Below are 24,179 nucleotides of genomic sequence, written 5' to 3'. Positions count from 1 at the left end.
CCACATGTGTTAATTCATAGTTTTGATGCCTTCAGTGTGAATGTACAATTTCCATAGTCAAGAAAATACAGAAAAATATTTAAATGAGAAGGTGTGTCCAAACTTGTGGTCTGTACTGTATTTCTATCTATTCCATCTTTATATCAATTCTATCTATTCCATTCTGTGGTTCGGGCTGTGAATTTACTGTACTTGACGAATGAAATGTTGTGTTTCCTTTGAGATGTATGCATAAAAATTGGATGGCACATGCATGGTCCGTGTGCATTGTGACTCTTTTACGTACCCATTGACTTGCATTGGCGAGTGTGATCTGATTATCTCAGAGGAACGCATTATGCTGCAATTTTTTTTCTCAGTCCGAACCAAGCTGATAAAAAACTTGCAGATGAACACCGACTCATTTACTAACATTGGTCAGATTGCAATTAGATATGAGCGTTGTTCTACTCGAACTGTTCGCCAATCTCAAATTCGAGCTGTTTTGGGCGGTGTTCGAGCCGTTCGGCGAACACGAACAATTTGAGAAAAATTCGGCTGTTCGAGGTTATGTTCGATAACTGTTCGTGCACCAAAATCATAACTGGATTTTTTCTCAGTAATGATGAAAATTAATGTTAATACGGAGTTTGAGTGTACAGCGGGGTGGGGGGAGGGGCAGGGGATGGATCTCTGCAGGAACAATGAAGATCTCCATTTTTTTTTCTCTTTCCCGCATTTACAGTGGGGAGGTGCAATCTGTCAGCCTATCAGCAGCGCACACACGGAGCGAAGTGCTTTTTTTCACACAAGCAAGGGCATGTGTCATTGGCAGTGTATGTCACATGTCCTTGCCCTATAAGACCAAGCCATTTTCCCCATCGCCACCATTTTCTCACTGCTGCAGCTGCGTGTTAGACGGCACCGCTGTTGCTGTGTGCGCTATACCTTGTTAATTTCAAGCCAATTTTCGCACAAATATACAGATAGCTTGGGAGTAGGGAATAGTTGTGATTGCAGTCCTTTTAAGGACTAGGTTACAGCATTTCCTACGACTTTTATCAGGCAGGTCTGTGCTCTTAAATAGATAGGTTGTGGGAGTAAAGACTAATTGTAATTGGAGTCCTTTTCAGGACTAGGTTACATCAGTTCCTATCAGTTTTTGCCAGGCAGGTCTGTGCCAGTGCTGTGCAAGTTTTTTTCACAGCATTTGGCTGAATCTAGCAAAGCTAATCCTTTTTGGCCTATTGCAGAGTGTGTTAGTCAGTGGAGTAGCCTATCTGTGTTGCAAGATATACCACCTGTGTATAGAATACCAATTTTTTTACTGCACCTAGTGAAGTAAAATCTTTTGGGCATAGCATCATTCTATTAGTCCATCTATACTGACCTCCATCAGGTTGCAAACTGAATCTAATTTTTTTCTGCATCTAGCTCTGAAAAAATATTTGGCCTTCTAGCAGTGTGTCGGACTTTCTCTATTAGTCCATCTATACTGACCTCCATCAGGTTGCAAATTCAAAATAATTTTTATCTGCATCTACAGTACCTCTGAAAAAATATTTGGGCTTCTAGCTGTGTGTGGGACTTGTTGTATTAGTCCATCTATACTGACCTCCATCAGGTTGCAAACTGAATATATTTTTTTCTGCATCTACCTCTGAAAAAATATTGGGCTTCTAGCTGTGTGTGGGACTTGTTGTATTAGTCCATCTATACTGACCTCCATCAGGTTGCAAACTGAATATATTTTTTTCTGCATCTACCTCTGAAAAAATATTGGGCTTCTAGCTGTGTGTGGGACTTGTTGTATTAGTCCATCTATACTGACCTCCATCAGGTTGCAAACTGAATATAATTTTTTTCTGCATCTAGCTCTGAAAAAATATTTGGCCTTCTAGTAGTGTGTCGGACTTTCTCTATTAGTCCATCTATACTGACCTCCATCAGGTTGCAAATTAAAAATAATTTTTATCTGCATCTACAGTACCTCTGAAAAAATATTTGGCCTTCTAGCAGTGTGTCGGACTTTCTCTATTAGTCCATCTATACTGACCTCCATCAGGTTGCAAATTCAAAATAATTTTTATCTGCATCTACAGTACCTCTGAAAAAATATTTGGGCTTCTAGCTGTGTGTGGGACTTGTTGTATTAGTCCATCTATACTGACCTCCATCAGGATGCAAACTGAATATATTTTTTTCTGCATCTACCTCTGAAAAAATATTGGGCTTCTAGCTGTGTGTGGGTCTTGTTCTATTAATCCATCTATACAGACCTCCATCAGGTTGCAAACTGAATATAATTTTTTTCTGCATCTAGCTCTGAAAAAATATTTGGCCTTCTAGCAGTGTGTCGGACTTTCTCTATTAGTCCATCTATACTGACCTCCATCAGGTTGCAAATTCAAAATAATTTTTATCTGCATCTACAGTACCCCTGAAAAAATATTTGGGCTTCTAGCTGTTTGTGGGACTTGTTGTATTAGTCCATCTATACTGACCTCCATCAGGTTGCAAACTGAATATATTTTTTTCTGCATCTACCTCTGAAAAAATATTGGGCTTCTAGCTGTGTGTGGGACTTGTTGTATTAGTCCATCTATACTGACCTCCATCAGGTTGCAAACTGAATATATTTTTTTCTGCATCTACCTCTGAAAAAATATTGGGCTTCTAGCTGTGTGTGGGACTTGTTGTATTAGTCCATCTATACTGACCTCCATCAGGTTGCAAACTGAATATAATTTTTTTCTGCATCTAGCTCTGAAAAAATATTTGGCCTTCTAGTAGTGTGTCGGACTTTCTCTATTAGTCCATCTATACTGACCTCCATCAGGTTGCAAATTAAAAATAATTTTTATCTTCATCTACAGTACCTCTGAAAAAATATTTGGCCTTCTAGCAGTGTGTCGGACTTTCTCTATTAGTCCATCTATACTGACCTCCTTCAGGTTGCAAATTCAAAATAATTTTTATCTGCATCTACAGTACCTCTGAAAAAATATTTGGGCTTCTAGCTGTGTGTGGGACTTGTTGTATTAGTCCATCTATACTGACCTCCATCAGGTTGTAAACTGAATATATTTTTTTCTGCATCTACCTCTGAAAAAATATTGGGCTTCTAGCTGTGTGTGGGTCTTGTTCTATTAATCCATCTATACAGACCTCCATCAGGTTGCAAACTGAATATAATTTTTTTCTGCATCTAGCTCTGAAAAAATATTTGGCCTTCTAGCAGTGTGTCGGACTTTCTCTATTAGTCCATCTATACTGACCTCTATCAGGTTGCAAATTCAAAATAATCTTTATCTGCATCTACAGTACCTCTGAAAAAATATTTGGGCTTCTAGCTGTGTGTGGGACTTGTTGTATTAGTCCATCTATACTGACCTCCATCAGGTTGCAAACTGAATATATTTTTTTCTGCATCTACCTCTGAAAAAATATTGGGCTTCTAGCTGTGTGTGGGACTTGTTGTATTAGTCCATCTATACTGACCTCCATCAGGTTGCAAACTGAATATATTTTTTTCTGCATCTACCTCTGAAAAAATATTGGGCTTCTAGCTGTGTGTGGGACTTGTTGTATTAGTCCATCTATACTGACCTCCATCAGGTTGCAAACTGAATATATTTTTTCTGCATCTACCTCTGAAAAAATATTGGGCTTCTAGCTGTGTGTGGGACTTGTTGTATTAGTCCATCTATACTGACCTCCATCAGGTTGCAAATTGAATATAATTTTTTTCTGCATCTAACCCAGCCAATAGTTTTGGCCTAATACCACAGTTTGGCCACTCAGCTCTGCTCGGTTACCATCCATTGTTTTTTTGTGCAAACAACTCCAGAGTTGTGAATTAGTTAACCACCAAAATGAGTGGAAAAAGGCCTGCTGCTGGTGGAAAGGGGAATAGGCGTGTTGGGAAGGGGAAAAAAGGTTGTGTCCGTGGGGTAGGTGTTAAAGCAACAGTAACATCTGCAGAAGAAAGACCATCTTCCAGCCAAACTAAAATGTCTACTTCTTTTAGCGGACAATGTGATAAGATCCCTTTCTTACGGCCACGCCAATCGCTACAAATTCCAGATGAGGCACAAAAACAGCAGGTGCTTCAACGGATATCAAGTGCTCCTTTAAGTGGGCTCTCCTCCACATCAACTTCAACATCACAAATACTCCAGTCCTCAAAGGTGTCACCCAAATCGCACTTGCTTCCTCACAGCTCCCAAATCTCCAGCTGCCCGTCTGAGTATGAGGTAGAACAGATGGTTGAGTCTGCAGAGCTGTTTACTCATACTATAGCCTGGGAATCAGAGGTCGACTCCAGCGCTTCTGTGAATCCAGACGAGGAAATGATCTGCACTGATGCCCAGAATCTTTATGAGTCGGATCCAGGACCAGACGCAGAAGGTTCTGACCATAATGTAGACCCTCATTCCCAAACTGTAACTCCTGTTGGTGGAGACAATGAGGAAGACGATGATAAGACTCAAATACCTGATTGGAGCGACAACTTTAGTTTTTTGTCAGGGCAGGAACAGGTTGGCTCTGAGGACGATGGGTGTGATAACACACAGGGTGATGATGATGAGGTCGGAGATCCCACTTACTGTCAACCCACAGTCAGCCAAGAGATGAGGTCAGCAGAGGAGGTGGAGGAAGATGCTAGTGACGACGAGGTCAGGTTGCGCCTTCCTGGACAGAGACGTAGTACTGGAAGCACGTCAACAACTGCATCCTCAAACACAACTCTGCCTCTCACCACAAGTCGTGGTGGCTCTTCAGGTCGCATGGGTGCTAAGCCTTGCATAGCCTGGGCATTTTTTCAGATCGATAAAGATGACCCAACTCGTGTTATCTGTAACATTTGTCAGCAAAAGCTAAGTAGAGGCCAAAAAATACATAGTTTGAGTACTTCATGCATGAACCGGCACATGGACATGAAGCATAAGTTGCAGTGGGAAGCTCAGTGTGCTACAATGCGGCCTAGCCGGCCGGGCCAACCACCGTCTGCCATATCTTGTGCATCCGCGGCCTCTTCATCCTCTGTGACTGGGGGGACAGCAGTCACACCTGTTTTGGGGCGCAGACCTGCCACCTCTTTACCCGCAACAGCCAGCGTGATTGGCAGGTCATCATTTTCTTTGGAGGTGGTAACACCAGCTGGTGTTGAGCGCTGTCCGACATCGATAGCACCACCTTTGGATCAAGGCAACCTAACATGTCCGCCTGCATCTTCCTCACAGACCGGCAGTTTGCCGGGGACACCCTTATCAACCCCGTCTAAGCACAATAGCCAGCCCTCGGTCCCTCAGATGTGGACAAGTAAAAGACCATTTCCTCCTAGCCATGAGAAAGCTAAGAGGTTGAATTTCACCATCTGCAAGCTCTTGGCTACAGAAATGCTGCCTTTCCGCCTGCTGGACACAGAGGATTTTCGAGACCTTATGTCCGTCGCAGTGCCCCAGTACCAGATGCCCAGTCGGCACTACTTCTCAAAGAAAGGTGTGCCTGCGCTCCACCAGCATGTCGCACACAACATCACCGCTTCTTTGAGAAACTCTGTGTGTGACAGGGTGCATTTCACCACAGACACTTGGACGAGTAGGCATGGACAGGGGCGTTACATGTCGCTGACTGGGCACTGGGTAACTATGGTGACAGCAGGACAAGGGGCTGCTGTCCAAGTCTTGCCGTCCCCACGAGTTGTGCGTCAATCCTCTTTATGTCAAAGTTCCTCCACTGCTTCTGCCTCCTCAACCTCCTCTCGGTCTTCCACCTGCACCCAAAGCCTGTCTGGTCATGCCACAAGCTTTCTAACTGCGCAGAAGGGATCCTGCACACCTCCTTACTATGCTGGCAGTAGGGCTCAACGTCATCAGGCGGTTTTTACTTTGAAATGTCTGGGAAATGTGAGTCACACAGTGTCACGCTGTCTCTGTATACTGGAGGTAGGGGGCCTAAGCTGACCCTAAGCTGGGGCCCTGACTAATCCCTCAACCTGGAGGTACTGTTAAAGGTACAGAGGTCCAGGCCGCCAGCGTAACCCCTACCTCCTGAGGATCCCTGCACCTAAGTAATCTAGTCCTGAGAAGGACCCCGATCACAACAAAAGGGGACAAGTAATAATATGCCCACACACAGTACTTAGACGAACGAGACAGTACAAGGGAAAAACCAAAACCACCTTGCATACAAAAACTACACAACTACAACAGAGGGAACACCAACGGGAAAGGAGATAAATGATAAAGCGAGGAAGGGAAAAAACACTCCAAATACACTTATCTCTGAAATTCCAAATACCACGATCCGCTCTGTTAGTCTGCATGAAATGCTTTCACCGACACTTCCCTAACAGACCAGCAGGCATTTGAAGGAGTCTCACTACAGCAGCATTGATTGCAGCTGGGCGAGGCTGGACCTCGTCTAGCACAGAGAGAGAGAGAATTAACTCCCTCACTGCCGAAAAACACAAAGCACCAAAAAGTCAGCTGCGAGAAGTCAGGCTGTGTAATCGTGACGATCTTTGTGGCGACACACCTGTGACAGTACCCCCCCTTCTACGAGGGGCCTCCGGACCCTCAGGGCCAGGTTTATCCGGGTGAGTCGTGTGGAAGGCCCGAACTAATCGGTCTGCGTTAATATCCGACACAGGAACCCACATCCTCTCCTCAGGACCATACCCTTTCCAATGAACCAGGTACTGAAGGGACCGGCGATTAAAGCGTGAATCGATGACCCTCGATACCTGGAACTCCAAGTTACCCTTGACCACCACTGAAGGGGGAGGTAAAGGTGACGGTACCACCGGCGCCACATACCTCTTAAGCAACGATCTGTGGAACACGTTGTGAATTTTAAACGTAGGGGGGAGGTCAAGACGGAATGCCACCGGATTAATAATAGAACTGATTCTGTACGGCCCGATGAACCTGGGACCCAGTTTCCAGGAGGGAACCTTAAGTTTTATATTCCTGGTAGACAACCATACCCGATCGTTCACACTTAGGTCCGGACCAGACACTCTCCTCCTATCAGCCATACGTTTGTATCGGTTCCCCATAGTATTCAGATTCTTCAGCACCCCTCTCCATACTGAAGCGAGTGATGAGGAAAATCGTTCCTCCTCAGGAACCCCCGAAGAGCCCCCCCCTACTGAAAGTACAAAACTGGGGGTGAAAACCATATGCCCCAAAAAAACGGGGACTTACCAGTGGACTCGCTCCGCCTATTATTAAGAGCAAACTCTGCCAGAGGTAAGAAAGAAGCCCAGTCCTCCTGGTTCTCTGACACAAAACACCGGAGATATGTCTCCAAGCTCTGGTTTATACATTCCGTCTGACCATTGGTCTGAGGATGAAAAGCCGATGAGAACGACAAATGCATCCCCCGCCGTGCACAAAACGCCTTCCAGAACTTGGACACAAACTGAGACCCCCGATCAGACACCACCTCGGAGGGTACCCCGTGAAGCCTCACAATCTCCCCAATGAACACCTGCGCAAGAGTTTTAGCATTAGGGAGAGCCGGAAGAGCGATAAAATGTGCCATCTTGCTGAACCTGTCCACTACAACGAGTATGACCGTTTTACCCGAAGACGGAGGGAGGTCCGTAATAAAGTCCATAGACAGATGAGTCCAAGGACGCTCCGGGATCTTCAAAGGTAAGAGGGCCCCAGACGGACGGGTATGTGAGGTCTTAGAGCGTGCACAAACCCCACAGGACGCGACAAAAGTTACCACCTCCTTATGTAAGTTATTCCACCAAAACCGACGCGAGAGGAGATCCACAGTTGCTCTACTCCCCGGGTGTCCTGCAAAAACTGAGTTATGGTGTGCCTCGATCACCTTTTGTCGCAACTGATCTGGAACAAACAGTCTCCCCGGAGGTCCAACAGGGGCGTCCCCCTGAGCCTCCAATACCTCCTCCTCCAGCTCAGAGCATACTGCCGAAACCACCACCCCCTCCTGAAGGATAGGAATCGGGTCGTCCGTATTCCCGGCCCCAGGGAAACTACGAGATAAGGCATCCGCCTTTACATTTTTTGACCCAGGACGATATGTAATGACAAAATTAAACCTGGTAAAAAACAATGACCACCTAGCTTGTCTGGGATTCAGACGTTTCGCGGACTCCAGATATAGCAGGTTCTTGTGATCGGTGATGACGGTGACCGGATGGACTGCCCCCTCCAAAAAATGGCGCCACTCCTCAAAAGCTAACTTAATGGCCAAGAGTTCCCTATTGCCGACATCGTAATTCCTCTCAGCGGACGACAATTTTTTAGAGAAAAAGGCGCACGGATGCCACTTACCAGGGGACGAACCTTGTGACAATACTGCTCCCACCCCTACCTCGGAAGCGTCTACCTCTACAATGAATGGCTGTGACGCATCAGGTTGAATGAGTATGGGTGCCGAGGCAAAACATTTTTTCAAGGAGGAGAATGCTTGACAAGCCTTGTCAGACCACCTAGAAAAATCCGTCCCCTTTTTAGTCATGTCTGTGAGAGGCTTAACCATGGACGAGAAATTACGAATGAACTTCAGGTAATAATTAGCAAACCCCAGGAAACGTTGTAGTGCCTTAAGATTCTCTGGCCGATCCCACTCAAGAACTGCCCGCACTTTCCCAGGGTCCATACGAAAACCGGACGCTGAAACCAGGAAGCCTAAAAACTGGAGTTCCTGTACGGCGAACACACACTTTTCCCATTTGGCATACAGTTTATTATCCCGCAAGATCTGTAACACCTGCCTAACGTGCTCCTGATGAGACACCAGATCCGGCGAGTAAATTAAGATATCATCCAGATATATGACAACAAACTGTCCCACCAGGCGGCGAAAAATGTCATTAACAAAGTGTTGGAACACCGCCGGGGCATTAGTCAGACCGAATGGCATGACAAGGTTCTCATAATGCCCCTCCGGAGTGTTAAACGCCGTCTTCCACTCATCCCCCTCCTTCATCCTAAACAGATTGTACGCCCCCCTGAGATCCAACTTAGAGAACCATTTGGCGCCCACGATCTGATTAAAGAGATCGGGAATAAGTGGGAGTGGATACGGATCTCGGACCGTAATCCGATTAAGTTCACGGAAATCCAGGCAAGGGCGTAGGCCTCCATCTTTCTTCTTAACAAAGAAGAACCCCGCAGCCACCGGTGAAGATGAAGGTCTAATATGCCCCTTAGCCAGACTTTCTGAAATATAATCCTTCATGGCCTGCCTCTCAGGACCAGAAAGGTTATACAACCTAGCTTTAGGTAACTTGGCCTCAGGGAGCAGTTTTACAGAACAGTCATACTCGCGATGAGGAGGTAGTTCCTGACACCCTTTCTCCGAGAATACATCCTCAAAGTCCGCCAGAAATGGAGGTAAGACCCAAGGAGTAACCGCACCGATGACCGTGTTCATGCAGTTTTTATTACAGAATTTACTCCATTGGCTTATCTCTCTGGTTTGCCAATTAATAACCGGGTTATGCTTAGTTAACCAAGGAAGGCCCAACACTATAGGAGTGGGAAGACCCTCCAACACGTAGCAAGACAACAGTTCTTTATGTATCGCCCCCACTTGAAGTTTTGCGTCATGCACAGCTTGCAAAAAACTTCCCTGACCGAGAGGCCTGGCATCGATCGAGAATATGGGGATGGGTTTAGCCAACTCACTCAATCGCATACCTTGAACCCGGGCAAACCGAGCATCAACCAGATTAGCCCCGGCCCCACTATCCAGAAGAACAGATATCCTCTCAGTTCTCGTACCCACCACCACCTCCGCCGGTACGAGAAACTGAGACGAACCTAGGGACGAAATAACTACTTCCAGATTGCCGTCCACCACACAACCTGGGATCAACAGTTTTCCGACGACTCTTCACTCTGCAAGGGACGGGATGGACACCCCCCAATAAAATGTCCCTTTCTCCCGCAGAAGAAACACCTTCCTGTCTTATGGCGCACCACCGGTCCCCTCCCCCGAAATGATGTCCCTCCTAATTGCATAGGCTCCTCTGGACTGACCAGGGGAATCACCATATGAGGGGACCTTGTAGGAGGTGGAGTCATCACAGGGGGTAGAGTTATCCCGCACCTCTCCCGAAGCCGTCTGTCAACGCGAATAGCAAGGGCCATAGCGGCTTCCAGTGACGCGGGAGAGTCATACTGTGCCAACACATCCTGTAATTTGTCGGATAAACCTTAACAAAACTGGCTCCTAAGAGCCGGGTCATTACACTGGGTGTCCGTGGCCCACCTACGGAACTCCGAACAGAATTCCTCCGCCGGACGATCTCCCTGCTGGATCCTACGTAACTTAGACTCAGCAAGGGAGATCCGATCTGGGTCATCATATACGAGTCCCAGAGCAGCGAAAAACCTATCCAGTGACTGGAGAGCCGGGGAGCCCGGGGGAAGAGAGAATGCCCAAGATTGTGGGTCCCCTTGTAGGAGCGAGATGACAATTCCCACCCTTTGTTCTTCACTCCCCGATGACCGAGGCCGCAGCCGAAAGTACAACTTGCATGCCTCCCGGAAAAAAAAAAACTTGTCCCGCCCCCCAGTGAACCTGTCAGGGAGAGCTACTTTAGGTTCTGGTCCGGCTTGCTCCTGAGGATACAAAACCTTGGACCTAACGTCCGCCAGCTCCATGGACAAACTCTGCAACTGCCGAGCTAGACCGGCTACTGGATCCATGGTAGCTGGAGAAAAACTAAGTGGTCGGTGAAAATGTCACGCTGTCTCTGTATACTGGAGGTAGGGGGCCTAAGCTGACCCTAAGCTGGGGCCCTGACTAATCCCTCAACCTGGAGGTACTGTTAAAGGTACAGAGGTCCAGGCCGCCAGCGTAACCCCTACCTCCTGAGGATCCCTGCACCTAAGTAATCTAGTCCTGAGAAGGACCCCGATCACAACAAAAGGGGACAAGTAATAATATGCCCACACACAGTACTTAGACGAACGAGACAGTACAAGGGAAAAACCAAAACCACCTTGCATACAAAAACTACACTACTACAACAGAGGGAACACCAACGGGAAAGGAGATAAATGATAAAGCGAGGAAGGGAAAAAACACTCCAAATACACTTATCTCTGAAACTCCAAATACCACGATCCGCTCTGTTAGTCTGCATGAAATGCTTTCACCGACACTTCCCTAACAGACCAGCAGGCATTTGAAGGAGTCTCACTACAGCAGCATTGATTGCAGCTGGGCGAGGCTGGACCTCGTCTAGCACAGAGAGAGAGAGAATTAACTCCCTCACTGCCGAAAAACACAAAGCACCAAAAAGTCAGCTGCGAGAAGTCAGGCTGTGTAATCGTGACGATCTTCGTGGCGACACACCCGTGACACACAGCTGAGGAGTTGTGGTCAGCTCTGGAGAACCAATTTCATGAATGGTTGTCTCCACTGGACCTGAAACCAGGGAAGGCCGTGTGCGACAATGCTGCAAACCTGGGTGCGGCCCTTCGCCGGGGCAATGTCACACACGTGCCTTGTATGGCTCACGTGTTGAACTTGGTTGTCCAGCAATTTTTAGCCCACTATCCCAGACTAGATGGCCTTCTGCAGAGGGCACGGTCGCTGTGTGCTCACTTCCGCCGTTCGCATCCCGCAGCTCAGCGACTTACATCTCTATAGAAGTCGTTGGGCCTGCCACTTCACCGGCTAAAATGCGATGTGCCTACCCGGTGGAATTCAACTCTGCACATGTTGCAGCGACTGTGGCAGCACCGACAAGCCCTGGTGCAATACGTTCTGACGTATAGCCTGGGCCAACGAGATTCAGAGGTGGGGCAAATCACGCTGGAGGAGTGGTCTCAGATCAGGGACCTATGCACCCTTCTGCACAGTTTTGAAATGGCGACGAAGATGTTTAGTGCTGACGATGCCATTATCAGCATGACTATTCCGGTGATTTACATGTTGGAGCACATGTTAAACAGAATTCGGAGTCAGGTGGTGGCACAAGAGGAGGTGGAGGAAGTAGAGGAGGAGGAGTTGTATGCGGAAGGGCTAACATCTGCAAGGTCCAGACGGTCGGCAGCACCAAGGCGGCAGGCATGTGAGGGTGGGGGAGATGGTTTTACCAGGGCGCATGGTAGCAGCCAAACTAGTGAGGAAGGTGCAGGAGCCCAGGAAGAAGTGGAGGACGAACTGATGGAAGACTCATCAGATGAGGGAGACCTTGATCACATTTCTGTTATGCGAGGTTGGGGGGAGAGGACAGAGGAAGGAAGCATGATTGTTACCTCGCCACCAACACAACAGGGACTTGGTGCTCCTGGATGCGCAACACACATGAGTGCCTTCTTGCTGCACTACCTGCAACATGACCCTCGAATTGTGAGAATTAGAAATAATCCTGACTACTGAGTTGCCACACTGTTAGATCCCCGGTACAAAAGTAAATTTGCAGAAATTATTCCTGCCATAGAAAGGGATGCACGCATGCAGGAGTATCAGCAGAGACTGTTGCAGAATCTTACATGTGCTTTTCCACAAAATACCAGTGGTGCACGTAGTGAATCTCACAGTTCCAACTTGCCAACCGTGGGACCGTCAAGTGTTCAGCACTCAAACCGTAACAGAACCACAGTATCTGCTGGTAACATCAATTTTGCGGAATCATTTCACCACTTTTTTAGCCCATCCTTTGCAAGGCCACAGGAGACAAGAAGTCTGACACATAGTCAACGCCTAGAGACGATGGTACAGGAGTATCTCCAAGTAAACATTGAAGCCACGACTGTGTCACTGGACCCTTGCTCTTTTTGGGCTTCCAATCTGGATAAATGGCCGGAGCTAGCCACTTACGCCTTGGAGATCTTGTCATGCCCCGCAGCCAGCGTTCTGTCTGAACGTGTGTTCAGCGCTGCTGGTGGTGTGCTGACAGATAAGCGCACGCGGCTCTCCACTGATAATGTAGACAGACTCACGTTCATAAAGATGAACAAATCATGGATCCGAAACGACTTTTCTACCCCTGTGTCATCCTGGGGAGAGTAAAAGCTTGATGATTGGTTAAAATCACCCTACCAACCGTTTTAAGCTTTCAAATTACTAATCATGTTTATCTGTATCTTGACTGGAAAATAATTTGGGCTTTGTAGCAGTGTGCAGCACTGATCCTATTAGGCCATCTATAATAAGCTCCACCAGATTTAAAATTAAAAATAATTTTTAGCTGCATCTAGCCCGGAAAATAATTTTGGGGCTCCGAGATGCGCAAGACACATAAGTGCCTTCTTGCTGCACTACCTGCAGCATGACCCTCATATTGTCAGAATTCGAAGTAATCATGACTACTGGGTTGCCACACTCTTAGATCCCCCAAACTTTTCGATCAACCTTTTCATTTTAATAAAGACCAAAAAAATGGTCATTTTTGAAATTATAAGCATTAGCAGGTTGTTAGAAACTGAAATCAAACAGTTTTCAACTCAAAACTTTATTGTAGGTGATGTTACATTTTCACATAGGACCCCTTGTTCGAAAGGAGCTTCTGAACTCTCTCGTCCATTGAATTTGTCAGGTTTTGGATGGTTTCTGCTTCAATTGTTTTGCATGAGGACAGAATACCCTCCCAGAGCTGTTGCTTAGATGTGAACTGCCTCCCGCCATCATAGACACTCCTTTTAATGATGCTCCAAAGGTTCTGAATGGGGTAGAGGTCAGGGGAGCATGGGGGTCACACCATAAGTTTGTCCCCTTTTATGCCCATATCAGCCAGAGATGCAGATGTTTTATGTGCAGCATGAGATGGTGCATTATCATGCAGAAAAATGATCTTGCTGTGAAATACACGGTTCTTCTTCTTGAACCATGGCAGGAAGTGCTGTTTGAGAAAATCCACATACATTATGGAGTTCATCTTTAGCGCCTTCAGGGATCCTAAAGGGGCCGACAATCTCTCTCCCAATGATTCCAGCCCAAAACATTACTCCACCTCCTCCTTGTTGGCGCTGTAGCCGTGTTTGCGTGGGGTGTCCATCAACCAGCCATCCTCCACTCCATCCATCTGGACCATCGAGCGCTGCACGGCACTCATCCGTGAACAAAACAGTTTTGAAATCAGTCTTCATGTAATGTTTGGCCCACTGGAGCCGTTTCTGCTTGTGTGAAGTGGATAGAGGAGGTCAACAGGATGGCGTATGCACAGCTGCAAACCTCTGAAGGACCCTGCATCTTGTTGTTCGGGGGACGTTGGAGGCACCAGCAGCTTCAAAAACTTGTCTGCTGCTATGACAAGGCTTTCTTGCCGCTGCTCTTTTAACCTGACGTAATTGCCTGTAGGAAAGAGTCCTCAATTTGCCCTTATCAGCACGCACACGTGTGTACTGTGAATCAGCTACATACTTCTTGATTGCCAAGACACTTCATCCTGATCATCGCACAATGTTGATTGTAGTCATGCCTTGACCTAAACACTCCACAATTTGTTGCTTCTCAGCAGCCGACACATCCTTTTTCTTTCCCATTTTGGCAGAAAATGTAGGCTGCTTAATAATGTGAGAGAGCCTTCTTAAGTAGTCTTGCCTTTCATTGGACACACCTGCCAAACTAATTAGCACAGGTGTCTGCAATTGCTTACAGTGATATAAAGAGCCCTGACACACATCACCATCAATGAGTTTAACTGACAAACAAAGAAATTCTTCCCTTATCACTCCTAAACACTTTTTGCATAATAATTTGGAACGCAGTGTACATGTGCTTTTCCACAAAACACCAGTGGTTCACGTAGTGAATCTTACAGTTCTAACTTGCCAACCGTGGTCTGTATGGAATTGTTCAATAAAGGGCCCAAAATTAAGATAACATAGATGGGAGAGGTCTCTATGAATAGGAATTCCTAAGTATTTGATACCCTGTGAGGGCCAGGCAAAGGGAACGTTGGACTGGATGGAATCCTATATGGATTTGGGGAGGGAGACATCGAGGGCCTCAGACTACGCTGCATTGATTTTAAAATTTTACCATGTAACAAAGTGATCTATTTCAGCCATAACAGCAGGGATGGATATATGTGATTGAGTGATATATACTAGGACATCATCAGCAAATAGAGAGCACTTGTACTCGGTGCCTCCCACCTCAATCCACCTAATATTGGGGTTATGGCGAATTGATGAGAGCAGGTGCTCCGTCACTAGGATGTATAAGAGAGGGGACAGAGGACATCCCTGCCTTGTCCCATTGGTGATTGTGAAAGGTGATGAAAATGTTCTGACGCACCCCCTGGGCCTTGGGACACCCGGAGCCGGACCCTTTTTGGTGGATGCTGGTGGTTGTAGTCTTCGTGGCGGCGACCCGGTTCCGTGGCTCAGGGCGGTCAAACCAGTGGCGGAACTATTTATGTGGTTTTGATGTTTAAATGTCCGACTACGCCACCCGTGGATTGCTGTCAGAGTGAACCGCTGCTACAGGGCAGACCGCTGAGGCTGGTGTTGTGGGTGCAGCAGAGCGTAGCATAACTCCCCACGGGAGGAGTATAGCCTCAGGGCAGTGTATGCGGAGGATGGGGGTGATGGTGCAGGGCAGCAGCAGTAACGACACGGAGTCAGTGATGCAGTCCAGGGCCTTTACTCACAGTTCTTATTATCCAGACCACGTCTGCAGGTAACGGCTGCCCACGTCGTACTGTGCTCACCAGGTGAGGGGCTCAGACAGCTCCCAGATATCTTTGGAGCACTTCACAGGACCCCCTTTGTGTGTCCTTTGTCTGGCCTTTCTTACCAACACTTCTGTCCGGCTGCCTCGGGCCTCCTCTTGGTAAACTTGGCGCCAGTTTCCCTGACCCTATGTGTTGCCTTCCTAGTGGGTGTAGCGAGGGGCTGCGCCACATAAAATGTCAGAGCCTCCGGTTTCTAGCTGAGGGTCGTTTCCTGCCTCCACTAGTTCGGGGACCGGTCTCCCCCTTTGGCCTGACCCCTCCACGCAGGTGGATTCGGGCGTGCGGTGGCGACTCGCCCGTCCGCACCCCTGGGATCCCTTCATTCCTCGTTCCTGGAGCCTTCTCCGCTCCTCTTCCTTCCTTCTCCCTCTTCCAGGCCTGGGCCTCTGTTACTAGGCCCGCCTCCGGAGCAGAGCTCATGCAGAGCCCCTGCTCCCTGCCACTTCTGCTCAGACTTCTCTGCACTGAACTAAGATGGTGCCCACCTTTTATACTCCCTTCTCAATGCACCCAGGAACTGCTTCCTCCCTGCTCCTGCACTACAAGGTTCCCCTTCCTCAGTGTTCCCTCCCCCCACTCCAGCCAGGGACAGGGACTGTCGTGCCCATCTCAGGGGCATATTGGTCGCCCTGCCCCACGGCAATGTGGTGTAATGCATGCAGGTGTCGGGTCCTGATCCACACTCCATCCTTACCTGAGAGTGAGATATCACACCTCTGGGTGAGGTGCAATACCTCTGTAGCAACCGAGCCCTCAGGGTGCTACAGTTCCATTTATCTTCAGCCTAGGTGACGTATTGTGATACAGGGCCGTGATTTTGGCTATAAAAGGGTCAACTAGACCCCTACCCCAAGCTTTTTAAGAGAATCATATATGGCGTGCCAGGAGACTCTATGGAATGCTTTCTCAGCATCCAACGAGAGTATCTAATTACAAATTTTTAACTGCATCTAGCCCAGGAAATACTTTGTGCCTAGTAGCAGTGTCTGCTAGTCAGCGGATTATCCCGGCTGTTAAGCAAGCTACACCACCTGTAGTTTAGACACTTAATTTTTTCAAAGGAAATGCTTCGGGACCATGGGATACTTAGTGAAGAGCATCAGGAGGCACCCCAAGTCATAGGGGCTGGGACTCGCAGTAGGATGCCTTGCGGTGGACAGCCGAGCTCGATCCTTATAAAAGCTTTTTAACTGCAGCAGCTTTAGTGGACGCTACTGGAGCTGGAATTACCGCGGCTGCTGGCATGAGACTTGCCCTCCAATAGATCCTTGTAAATGGATTTAAAGTGTATTCATTCAAATTAGAGAGACAATTTAAATTAAAAAGCTTAGAGCTGCCTCCACCACAGGGGGGCTCGCTCGACCTACAAGCGGACAGGCACCAGTATTGGGAGAGGGGGGCTGGCCGTCAGGGTTCACCGCGGCTCTGGCACAAACCCGGCGACACGGAGGTGGCACGGGCAGGAGCGGACTGGCCGTGTCGGCTTCTCACTTTTTGGATTTTAGAAGGGCATGACATGCCTATATCTGTGTCTCCCCCTCCTTTTACTCCTCCACCTCTTTTATTTTCGCATGACTATATGTACTTGTCACTTTTCCATGTGTTAGTTATGTCTTCTGAGCAGTTTGTCAGCTTTTGGACACCTTTGAAGGTGTTTTCTATGTGTTTCTATGTGTTTTTGTTTGCCTGCCATTGGTTTTAACGGTGTTCGAAGGTGTTCGACGAACAGTTCGACGAACACACGGGTGTTCGACGAACCGAACCGAACTCGAACACTACGGGGGTGGCTCAACACTAATTGCAATGCATTGTTTTCTTGCATTGCACACAGCTGATTTATACGCCAGTGTAAGTGAGCCCTTAGACTACCTTCACACATTCAATATTTGGTCAGTATTTTACATCAGTATTTGCAAGCCAAAATCAGGAGTGGAACAATCAGAGGAAAAGTATAATAGAAACTAGTGCACAACTTCAGCATTTTTCACCCCTCTTGGTTTTTGCTTACAAATACTGGTGTAAAATACTGAGCAAATACTAAATGTGTAAAATGGCCTTACTGGAAACAGCAATGGCGGGCAATCAACTTCCAATTTTTTTTTATCTTACTAACAAGAATAAATGAGTTAAAAACTCATAAAAATTACATCAAATACATTGCACTCCAGCTGTCACCTGAGCCTGGGTTTTGCCTGTGCTTCTTCCTGAGGCAAGGAGCTTGTCCAAGTGTGAAGACAACAGACAAAATTAAGTATTTTATTCGGAATGTGACCAAATAAAACACAATTCTGTAATTCTGATTTCATTTTTTTTCTCATTAAAGTGTTTACTGATCGGGTTAATTCATTTTATATTTTAATAAATGGAACATTTCTGAAATTTTTTCAATTTCTTTATTTTTAATGGGGGAAGAGGAGTGAGGGATCTTTTATATTTATATAGATTTTTTTATATGTTTAAATTTGTTTTATTATATTTTGTGGTCCCCTCAGGGAAGTTGACCTACGGTTATCCAATCAGTTATACAATATACTGTAATACTATTGTATTGCGGTATACAGTCTGAATTACAATCTCCTTTGAAGCTCAGGATGCTGTGTTTATTGTAAATTGAACATTCTTAAGGGATGCTTATCCACAATACTCCTTCAGTGTAAAGGCAGCTTAAGATGCCACAGTCACTACTGACCTAAACTCATAGGGGTTTTAATGTTGAAAATTATAATAGAATGTTAGATTGAATGTGTTTTGGCATACTTTCAAATAAGCCTGAATGTATATATGTTAGAACCCTCGAGCTAGTTTTTTCTATCTTGTGTTTTGCGGTCACGTGACCAGCTGCCTATATATTCCAGCTCCGCCCTTCTGGCTTTGCTGGACTTCAGTGTTGTTTGACTGTCTGTCTAGCGAGGTGCTTCGGTGCCTATCTCTGTCTAGTTCGCTTGGTCCTCTGGGACCTCTAGTACTTTTTGTCAGTTTGTCTTTTGTGCTCTGCAACAACTTCTGTTTAGGAGGTGTCCCATTTTTGTCCCAGTCCTTAGTTCATTTAGGGACCCCTCCCCTTATGCTATAGGTCTTCGTTCAGACTAGCAGAGGACATAGGCGGGTCTGCTCGCTAGGAACAGGCAGCCCGCTACATCGTAGGGATTCAGCTTAGTCTTACAGTAGGGACAGCTTTCCCCTATCTTTCCTTAGTTTATGTTGCAGATCATAACAATATATAGTCTTCAGTTACTACAGTCTACAATTCAGTCTACAATTTACACAGCTTTTTGATCAATTGTCTGATTCTTAAATCATAGCCTTTATGGGTTAATCTTGTCTAAAATGTCTTATCATTGGTTATTATTTGATCAGTTTATTTCTTGGTAACATTTTTCTCATTTGACCTAGTTGATGCAGAAACTAATTATGGCAGAATTTGCTGTTTTAGAAAAAGTCTTCTAAATATTATAAAAAAAATATAGCAACAAAATAAACTGTAATCTGTGATAGACAGTGTCTTAAACAGTAAACTCTAAACTGTATAACAATCTTTGTACTGTACTTTGTGATTTTGCACAGCGAGATGTTTACTGTCCATAATAAATATCTTATATAACATCACTTAACTCACATTTTGTAGCCCAGTAAATGTTGTTCTTTTCAGGTTAAAGAACAGTTCTTAAGTGGATATCTCGCTCATCAAGCCACAGTTTTATCAATTAAAATGGATTTCTTTGTTAAAGCTTTGTTAACAGATTTTCAAATCCTTTAAGGAGTATTGAAATATTCTGAGAAAGTGTGCGATCTTTGTAATTACATTAACTTTAATTTGAAGAAAACATGGCATACAATTGAAGCAAAACTTTTCAAAGTCTCTAAAACTTAATGACAGCGTTTTAGGTTCAATTTACACAAAATGTGGAGTTTATCACTGTATCTTCAGTTTTTTCAAAGATAGTTTTAGTTAACCTACATATATTGCATCTCAGTATCTAGTTGTATCTACACATCAATTAAACTAAATAAAGTTAAACATATCCTATTTAAACTGACTCAAGGGAAAACACCATTCCTTAGGAAGAATATCTATCATTATTGGTTATCAAAGGGGAGATCGAAAACTAAAGTTGATTTTAATCCTAAATGTCTATCTATTAAATCTAATAATTAGTGTTGAGCGAGTATGTTCTGTTAACCCTTTTGCGGAGTATGCTCGGGCGAGCACCGAGTAGTTACAGCTGCTCGGTGTTATGTTTAAAACACTCTCGCATGAATGATTTGCGGCAGTTTGACAGCTTTATTACATGTGAGGAATGATTGTTTCTTTTGCATTCCTCACATGTAATAAAGCTGTCAAACAGTCGCAAATTATGCACACGGGAGTGATTTAAACATAACACCGAGCAGCTTTAACAGAACATACTCGCTCAACACTAGTAATAATCTATTCACTTTTCTGATATGCTATTATTAAAAAATCCCCAACATTCCCTCTCTACTTTAACATTTTTTTCTTTACTTACATTTGTGACATCTGTTTTGGGGGCTGAGGTAATCTTTGCTCTCTTTGCTTGCCACGTTTTCTCCTTTTCAATGCTCAGTGCGCTCTCTTGCTCATTTCAAAGAGAGGAAGCACAATATCATTGCGCCTTATAAAGGAACATATCACACATTCTCAAAAGGTTACTTATATAGAGAATGGGAATGAGTGAACCAGTGGATTTTCGGGTCCGTCGTGTTCGTCCAAACTAGAGTTTAAAGTTTAGTTCGGTATCTGAACATGACCCCTAACTTGACCCCGAACCCAATAGAAGTCAATGCGAGCTTAAACTTCGGTGCTTTAAAATGGCTTTAAAATGGTCATAGTAATGGCTAGGGGGCAGCAAAGGGAAGCTAAATGTGGGTTAAAGCAAGACAGCTGCCCTGCAAACCAATGTGGTTAGGAAAATGACTTAAAATTGAATAAAAAAATATATACCAGGAGGAAGAGGTTGAGGAGGTGGAAGAGGTAGCCAACACTATTTTTTTTTTTTAATTGATTTTTTTGGAGGTACTCTGAAAACAAGCACTGTAATTATCTGCTGCCCACTTTCTCTCTGTATACAGGCCATGTAATACTCTGCACTTTTTTGGGATGAAAACAATGAGGAGAGCATCAAATAGGGGATATGGCCATGTTGCTGGTGGTGTAGCTGCTGCAGGAAGAGAGAGGCCATGGTTGATCTGTGCCTGCTACGCACACGCACCCAAATGAAACACCTTCCTCTGGTGCAAGTGGGCGACAGGACGCCCTGTGTAATTTCGTAGGCCTGAGTACTGCTGGATTAATGGTGAGGCCAGAACAAGTGGTTTTAGATTGGTTGACTGTGTGTTTCTTCAGTTCTTTCGCTTTGTCTTTCCCCCAGTCCCCTGCTGAAAGTGCAGATTTTGCACCTGCTGACCATGGGACACTGTCTTCTACCTCACTCCTTTGCAAATCAGGCAAACAGTCTGAGCCACAACTTATGCAGCAGTCACATCTTTTTGATGAGCCTGCTGACTGTGGTTCCGTGGGCCATCCACCTGGCCCTGCACCACAATTGGAAGAGATTTAGTGCACTGATGCCCAACCACTTATTCTGTTTGAGGATAAGTACGTGGGAGGGGTATTGGAAATGGTCAGCAGACCTCTGCAGCTCATCTCTGATGATGATGATGAAACACTGGTGCCAGCTGCTGCAGCTTTCTGCTGTGTGTAGTCCTGCAAGGTATGAGGAATGGGTGGAACATCATGCGGAGGATTATCATTATTAATAATTTTTTTTAGATTCCATGGTGCTGTACATGAGGAGGGGTTACATACAAAACCCAAATAGAGATTTCAATGAACAAGCTAATAGTGACAGACAGGTACAGAGGTGAGAGGACTCTACCCTTGTGGCCTTACTTTCTAAAGGATAATAGGAAGGAGACAGTAGGTTTGGCAGATCTGGTGTTGGTGAGGTGACAGCGGGGTAATTTCAGGCTGTAAGCTGTTCTGAAGACATGGATTTTCAAGTTCCGCTTCAAAATTCCAAATGTAGGGGATAAATTGGATGTGTTGGGCCACAGAATTTTACAGGATGGGGGATACTAGCCTTTCAGAAGATTTAATGAGGAACATATGGTTGAGAAAGAGAGGAGTTCCTGGGTTGGATCAGAGATTACACTGTGGGAGATATCAGGAGATTAGAAAATCTATAGGTGCTCTGAAGAGGACTCTACACTGTAGATGCCCTTGTAGTCTGACAGACTTGGGCCACATGCACACGTTGAGTATTTGTTGACTTTTTTACCTTACAAACAGGTAAAAATCTCACCAAATACTCAATTTGTGCACATGGTTTTAGAATACTAATAAAAGGAAGAGTGGGCAAAGATTGCCATTTCTAGATGTGTCATGCTGATGGACTCCAACCCAAAAAGAATAAATGTTGTCAGAATTCAAAGGGTTCTTCAATAAAATAATAGCTTGATGGTGTGCATCTTCAATCAACCACATTATCTTGGTTCTTTACTTTTCTTTCTCCACTTGAAAAGATATTTGACATTAAAGGTGCATAAAGTTCTGAAATGATTCTTCTCAATATTATTTTTTTTAACATTAACACATTTTAACAGAGGTGTGTAGACCTTTTGTATCCAGTATACACACATAGATGCATACAGTAACTTGCAAAAGTATTTACCCCCTTGTCATTTCTTAAGTTGTGCTACCTCACAACCTGGATATTCACAGGTTTTTTTAGGGTTTGCACTAGTGATGGGCGAGCACTAAAATGCTCGGGTGCTCGATGATCGGGTCGAGCAAATGGGAATGCTCGGGTGCTCGACCCGAGCAATGAGCCCAATGTAAGTCTATGGGAAACTCAAGCATTTTTCAGGTGGATCCCCCTGGCAGAGGGGTATGTAGAGGGCCTAAAAATTGCCAAAATTGATGGGAACAGTGCTCAAATGACATGGGAACAACATGGGGAAGACCCCTGGAAGCATTTCTGACTCCCAGGTCACTGTTGTGAACAACATTGTCAGAGGTATTATGCCACTTTTACAAAAAACATACAAAAACAAAACAAAAATGGATTTTCCGAGGAAATATGTTAAGGAACATCCTTTCCAGGGTAATGACTTGTGTATAAGGCAAAATAAATAACCAAAAACCAAAAATATTCCTCCACACCTTGGGTTATGTTGACACATAGCGTTTTGGATGCGTTTTTGCACTTTTGCATTGCTTTCAACCGTGAAAAATGCATTCACCGGGAAATGTCATTTTGGCATTTTACAACCTTATCTGGCCATGTGGTGTGTGAGACACTATCAGACGCATCCTATTTCATTTATGATGGAGGGACTCTGAAAGTCACAAAGCCTATTTTATAGGGCCATCAGGCGGCCTTTACTATTCTTAAAGGGCCAGCAGTCGGCCCTCGCTATTCTTAGAGAGCCATCAGCTGGCTATGCTTTGTTGTTCCCATTACTAAAGAGTGGGTCTCCTATACTGTTATTGAATATGCAGTGAGTGGCAGGTCTGGCCAAAATTTGGACGCATCCCAATACCCTTTTGAAAATTTGGACGCACCCCAATACCCCTTTGAAGAGACTTAGAGGGAGGCCTCCTGAAAACAATGTTCCCATTATTAGGAAGTGGGTCTCCCATACTGTTTGCCTATGCAGTGGATGCAAGGGCTGCCAAAAATTTGGACCTACTCCAATGCCCCTTGGAAGAGACGTAGAGGGCTTCATGAAAAAATGTTCCCATTATTAGGAAGTGGGTTTCCATAGTGTTGGCCTATGCAGTGAATGCAAGGGCTGTTAAAAATTGGGAGGAACTCCAATGCCCCTTGGAAGAGACGTAGAGGGCCTCATGAAAAAATGTTCCCATTATTAGGAAGTAGGTCTCCCATAGTGTTGGCCTATGCAGTAAATGTAAGGGCTGCAAAAAATTTGGAACCACTCCAATGCCCCTTGGAAGAGACATGGAGGTCAGAGGGCCTCCTGAAAGCAATGTTCCCATTATTAAGAAGTGGGTCTCTCATAGTGTTCACCTATGCAGTGAATGCAAGGGCTGCCAAAAATTAGGAGGCACTCCAATGCACCTTGGAAAAGACGTTGAGGAGGGCCTCATAAAAAAATGTTCCCATTAGAAAGGAGCGGGTCTCCTATACTTGTAATGACCATGCACTAAGTGTATGGGCTGACAAACATTTACCCCTGGGGGGTATATAAGAAAATAATTTTGGTGATTCCCAAAAATAATTAAAATCCTCAATTTATTAAAAAATAATTTAAAAGATCATCCAGGTTGGGAATAGATCTCAACGTGTTTCTGGCAAAAAGCACTTACACACTGAAATACAGATTCCTTACTAGTATTAGTACATACTAGTATTAGTATGTGTGCCGAGAAAAGGGAGATGAATAGGTGCTACTCTTTCCCCAAGTCTATACATGCCACAAAAAAGTGATAAAAAAACCTGGCTAAGTTGTAAAGGTTTTGTTAAATGTG

The sequence above is a fragment of the Phyllobates terribilis genome, unplaced genomic scaffold, assembly GCF_046119375.1.
Source record: "Phyllobates terribilis strain yellow unplaced genomic scaffold, ASM4611937v1 Scaffold_3__8_contigs__length_932513732, whole genome shotgun sequence".
NCBI lineage: Eukaryota > Metazoa > Chordata > Amphibia > Anura > Dendrobatidae > Phyllobates > Phyllobates terribilis.
Note: the sequence above shows the minus strand (reverse complement) of the source record.